This window comes from Mustelus asterias, chromosome 18, assembly GCF_964213995.1.
Source record: "Mustelus asterias chromosome 18, sMusAst1.hap1.1, whole genome shotgun sequence".
Taxonomy (NCBI): Eukaryota; Metazoa; Chordata; class Chondrichthyes; order Carcharhiniformes; family Triakidae; genus Mustelus; species Mustelus asterias.
Genome location: NC_135818.1, coordinates 88,921,296 through 88,927,296, shown reverse-complemented (window position 1 = coordinate 88,927,296; position 6,001 = coordinate 88,921,296).

Below are 6,001 nucleotides of genomic sequence, written 5' to 3'. Positions count from 1 at the left end.
TCGGTCAGAGACTGAGATATTTCTGAAGATGCACTTCACATCTGCTGAGATATTTCTGAAGGATAGCCAGAGTTGTAATGTAGGAAACAGGTCAACAATCAGCCAGTTCCACAAACAGCAGTGTGATAATGACCAGATCATTTGTTTAATTATGTTTATTGAAGTATAAATATTGTCCCAGGATCCTTTGACCCTGCTCCGCCATTCATTATGATAATGGATGATCATCCAACTCAATAGCTGGATCCCGCTTTCTCACATATCCTTTGATCCCTTTCACCCCAAGTGCTGTATCTAACTCTTTCCTGAAAACATACAATGTTTTGGTCTCAACTACTTTCTGTGGTAGAAAATTCCATAGGCTTACCACTCTGGGTGAAGATATTTCTCTTCTTCGCTGTCCTAAAAGGTTTAACCTTAACCTTGGGCTCTGATCCGTAGTTCTGGACATCCCTAACATCGGGAGCATCCTTCCTAGAGTCACAGAGGTTTACAACATGGAAACAGGTCCTTCAGCCCAATTTGTCTATGTCGCCCAGTTTTTGCCACTAAGATAGTCCGGATTACCGTGTTTGGCCCATATTTCTCTATACCCATGTAACTGTCTAAACACTTTTTTAAAAACACAAAATTGTATCTGTCTCTACTATTGACTCTGGCAGCTTGTTCCAGACACTTGCCACCCTCTGTGAAAAAATTGCCCCTCTGGATACTTTTGTGTATTTCACCTTTAACCTATGCCCTCTAGTTTTAGAATCCCCTAACTTCGGGAAAAGATATTGACTACCTTATCTCTGCCCCTCTTGTAGACCTCTGTAAGATCACCCGTAAGACTTCTACTCTCCACGGAAAGAAAGGTCTCAGTCTATCCAGCCTCTCATAACTTGAATCATCAAGTCCCAGTAGTATCCTAATAAATCTTTTCTGCACTCTTTCTAGTTTAATAATATCCTTTCTATAATAGGGCGACCAGAACTGTAAAACAGTATTCCAAGTGTGGCCTTACCAATGTCTTGTACAACTTCAACAAGATGTCCAAACTCCTGTATTCAATGTTCTGACCAATGACACCAAGCATGCCGAATGCCTTCTTCACCACTCTGTCCACCTGTGACTCCACTTTCAAGGTGCTATGAACCTAGATCTCTTTGTTCTATAACTCTCCCCAACGCCCTACCATTAACTGAGTAAGTCCTGCCCTGATTCAGTCTACCAAAATGCATCGCCCCACATTTATATAAATTAAACTCCATCTGCCATTCATCAGCCCATTGGCCCAATTGCAATCCTAGATAACCTTCTTCACTGTCCACTATGCCACCAATCTTGGTTAGATGATACCATGCCTCCTAAATTCTCATCCAAATCATTAATATAAATGACAAATAACAGTGGACCGAACACCAATCCCTGAGGCACACCGCTGGTCACAAGCCTCCAGTTTGAAAAACAACCCCCTACAACCACCATCTGGCTTCTGTCATCAAGCTAATTTTGTATCCAATGAGCTAACTCACCCTGGATCCTGAAAGATTTCTTGCATCCACCCTTCTAATCCTGTGATAATTTTATAAGTTTCTATGAGATTCCCCCCTCATTCTTATGAATTCCAGCAAATACTACCCTAACCAACTCCATCTCTCATATGTCATTCCTGCCATCCCAGGAATCAGTCTGGTAAATTTCTGCATTCCCTTTAGAGCAAGAACATCCTTCCTCAGATAAGATAGGCCAAAGCTGCGCACACTATTCCAGGTGTGGTCTCACCAAGGCCCTGTACATTTGCAGCAAGACATCCCTGCTCCTGTACTCAAATCCTCTCGCTATGAAGGCCAACGTTCCAACTTACGTGCTCCTTTTTTCAAAATAGTGCTGCGAGACCTTTTACATCCACCAGGGGGTCAATGGAGCCTCGGTTTAATATTGCAACATGAAAGGTGGCAATTCTGACAGTGCAGCACTCCATCGGTAGTGTACTTTGGACTGTCAGCCTGGATTATGGGCTCAGATCTCTGGAGTGGGACTTGAACACAGTAAGAAGTTTAACAACACCAGGTTAAAGTCCAACAGGTTTATTTGGTAGCAAATGCCACTAGCTTTCAGAGCACTGCCCCTTCGTCAGGTGGAGTGGAGAAATGCTCACAAACAGGGCATACAGAGACACAAACTCAATTTACAGAATAATGATTGGAATGCAGTCTTTACAGATAATTAAGTCTTAAAGGTACAAACAATGTGAATGGAGGGAGCATTAAGCACAGGTTAAAGAGATGTGTATTGTCTCCAGACAGGACAACCAGTGAGATTCTGCAAGTCCAGACAAGCTGTGGGGGTTACAGATAGTGTGACATGAACCCAAGATCCCGGTTGAGGCTGTCCTCATGTGTGCGGAACTTGGCAATCAGTTTCTGCTCAGCGACTCTGCGCTGTCGTGTGTCGTGAAGGCCGCCTTGGAGAACGCTTACACGAAGATCAGAGGCCGAATGCCTGTGACCACTGAAGTGCTCACCAGCTCGACAGTGGGACTTGAAACCATAATCTATTTATTTGTTCTAGGATGAGAGCTTTGTCCTAACTATTCAGTAGTTGAGTGAATCAGTGTGCAAGTCCATTAGGGAACCAGTTAGCACTTACCAATGGGTGCAGGCTGCAGTAAGGTATCTGAATCTTTGAACAGACTATAGCAGCAAATAGAGAGTCACTTTGACCCCCATTTAGTCATTTGCAGAACATCAGAAATGATCAATCTTTATCCACAGGTCAGCGAGTCATACAGCGCAGGAAAGGCCCTTCAGCCCATTGAATCTGCAGATGGTGCAGAAGATCCAAACAAGGGGCTGAACTGTTATAAGCAAGCACTAACAATGCTGGAAACCTTTTCTTGCAATCTAATATACCATCTGCGGATGATGTCCGAGTTCCCACATCAGTATATCAGCCACAAGACAGCACCTCCACCAATGCAGCACTCTTTCAGTACTGCACATGAAAGCCTGGATTATAGGCTCAAGCCTCAGAAATGAGATTTGAACTTGCAAACTTCTGACTCGGGCACTTAATGTGAGCAAAGGAAACGTGTATGAGAATTGCTTGCATTTTACAGCCATCTTGTAATATAGGAGGCCATTTGGCCCATTGTGCTTATACTGGCTCTTTGAAGAAGCTATTCCATTCGTCCCATAACCCTGCAAATGTTTACTTTTCAACTATTTATCCGATTCCCTTTTGAAAATTATTATTGAATCTGCTTCCACCAGCCTTTCTGGCAGTGTGTTCCAGATCATCAGTCACTCGCTGTGTAAATATTTTATCCCCTTAACTTCCCTTTTCCTCATTTTAATGCCTCACGTCACTGGAAGTGGTTTCCTTCCTCCCAAAACCCTCTGTGACTGTGAACATCTCAATGAAATATCCCCTAAAACTCTGCTCAGAGGAGATCAACCCCAGCTTTTCGTGTCTCCACTATGTTGGCAGTGAATGCTTGATGAAGGACTTTTAATCATCATTAAAGTGTCCCAAGTGTTTCTATAACATTATAACGTGCAGTGTTTCTAGAATCTATCATATTTGGATTCCCTCTGTGACTGGATCCTGAATTTCCGAACCCACAAACCCGCAATCAGTAAGGATAGACAACAACACCTCCTCCACGATCATCCTCAACACTGGTGCCCCACAAGGCTGAGTTCTCTGCCCCCTACTATACTCCTTATGCACCTGTGACTGTGCGGCCAAATTCCACTCCAACCCAATTTTCAAGTTTGCTGATGACGCCACCGTAGTGGGTTGAATCTCAAACAATGACGCAACAGAGTACAGGAATGAGATAGAGAATCTGGTGAACTGGTGCGGCAACAATAATCTCTCCCTCAATGTCAACAAAACAATGGAGATTGTCATCGACTTCAGGAAGCGTAAAGGAGAACATGCCCCTGTCTACATCAATGGGGATGAAGTGTAAAGGGTCGAGAGCTTCAAGTTTTTAGGTGTCCAGATCACTAACAACCTGTCCTGGCCCCCCCATGCTGACACTATAGTTAAGAAAGCCCACCAACGCCTCTACTTTCTCACAAGACTAAGGAAATTTGGTATGTCAACTACGACTCTCACCAGCTTTTATAGATGCACCATAGAAAGCATTCTTTCTGGATGTATCACAGCTTGGTCTGGCTCACAGAATCATAGAATCCTACACTGCAGGAGGAGGCCATTCAGTCCATCGAGTCTGCACCGACCACAGCTCCTGCTCTGCCCAAGACCGCAAGAAACTACAAAAGGTTGTGAATGTAGCCCAATCCATCACACAAACCAGCCTCCTCCCATTCCTGGACACTGTCTACACTTTCTGCTGTCTTGGAAAAGTGGCCAGCATAATTAAGGACCCCATGCACCCCGGACATTCTCTCTTCCACCTTCTTCTGTTGGGAAAAAGATACAAAAGTCTGAGGAGACGTACCAACCGACTCAAGAACAGCTTCTTCCCTGTTGCCAACAGACTTTTGAATGGACTTACCTCGCATTAAGTTGATCTTTCTCTACACCCTAGCTATAACTATAACACTATATTCTGCACTCTCTCCTTTCCTTCTCTATGAACAGTATGCTTTGTCTGTATAGTGCGCAAGAAACAATACTTTCCACTGTATACTAATACGTGACAATAATAAATTAGATCAAATATAGAGTTGTTGTTGGCCGTGCTGAACAAGCTCTCCACATCTATTTTCGACCTCATTCTGTTTGGGTGGTCTCATTTACTCTGCTTTTATCTTCCACTGTGTCAGTTATGATGGGCCTGGTTCCTCCATGCTGGATATCTGTTTTAAGATAGAGATGGGGCCAGAATTTTCCAATCAACTCTGAGCAAGACCAGCGACGACTCAAAAAGATGACACTTGGGACAAGTGTCCCAACTGAGTCAAACCCAGAGAGGGGAGGAAGGGGGAAGGGGAATATTAATAAAAAATACTTGTGTGTCACATTGTACTGCTGGCAAAATCTATCACAATAAACAGAAAGCAGCAGCTCGCAGTTCCAAGCCCTGCATATCTTCAGGAAATCTCAAAGTGCTTTTGTTGTGAAATGTCATGTCGGGGCCTCAGAGAGGCAGAGTTAGGCTGCAGGCTGATATGCTCCCTAATTGAAATCCGGTCACGATTCACTGCGTCCCACAGCTGGAGAATGGTCACCTTGTTGTGGAAGAGGGTCTCGGCTGCTTTTCAACATTGGAAAGGATGTGTCGGAGAGAGGATTTACAGCAATAGGGAAGACAGTTTCGTGAAGGGAAAAGGCAATTCAGAAATATCTTTTTCAATGAGGTTGTGTTGTAAAATGAAAGAGGATGTGGGTTCACACTCAGAGACAGTAAACATGGGAAACTGCGTTTCTCGCAGAGAAATTGATATGAGTCATGGATGTGGAGGCAAACAACAGGATTTTTGAATCTTTCTCTTTATAGGGGCACTGTGCCATAGAGAGTGAGCAGCAAACTCATTGTCCCACTGGGCTGGGATGTTCCCACTCTTATCCCAGGGATTCCTATTTGTTATCCCTGGGATTGGGAATCACTGAGGTAATAAATTAACCCCTGGGATGTGTGGGAATTCTTAGGATAGTGAGTGTGAATCCCTGGGATAATGGGTGAATCTCTGGGATAATGAATGAATCTCTGGGATAATAAATGAATCTTTGGGATAATGGGTGGATCCCTGGGATAATGGGTGGATCTCCGGGGTAATGGGTGGATGCCTGGGATAATGGGTGGATGTTAGCGGTAATGGGTGGACCCCTGGGATAATGGGTGGATCTCAGCGGTAATGGGTGGATCTCTGGTAGAATGAGTGAATCTCTGGGATAATGGGTGGATCTCTAGGATAATGAGTGAATCCCTGGGATAATGGGTGAATCCCTGGGATAATGGGTGGATCTCAGGGGTAATGGGTGGATCTCTGGTATAATGAGTGAATCTCTGGGATAATGGATGAATCTCTGGGATAATGGG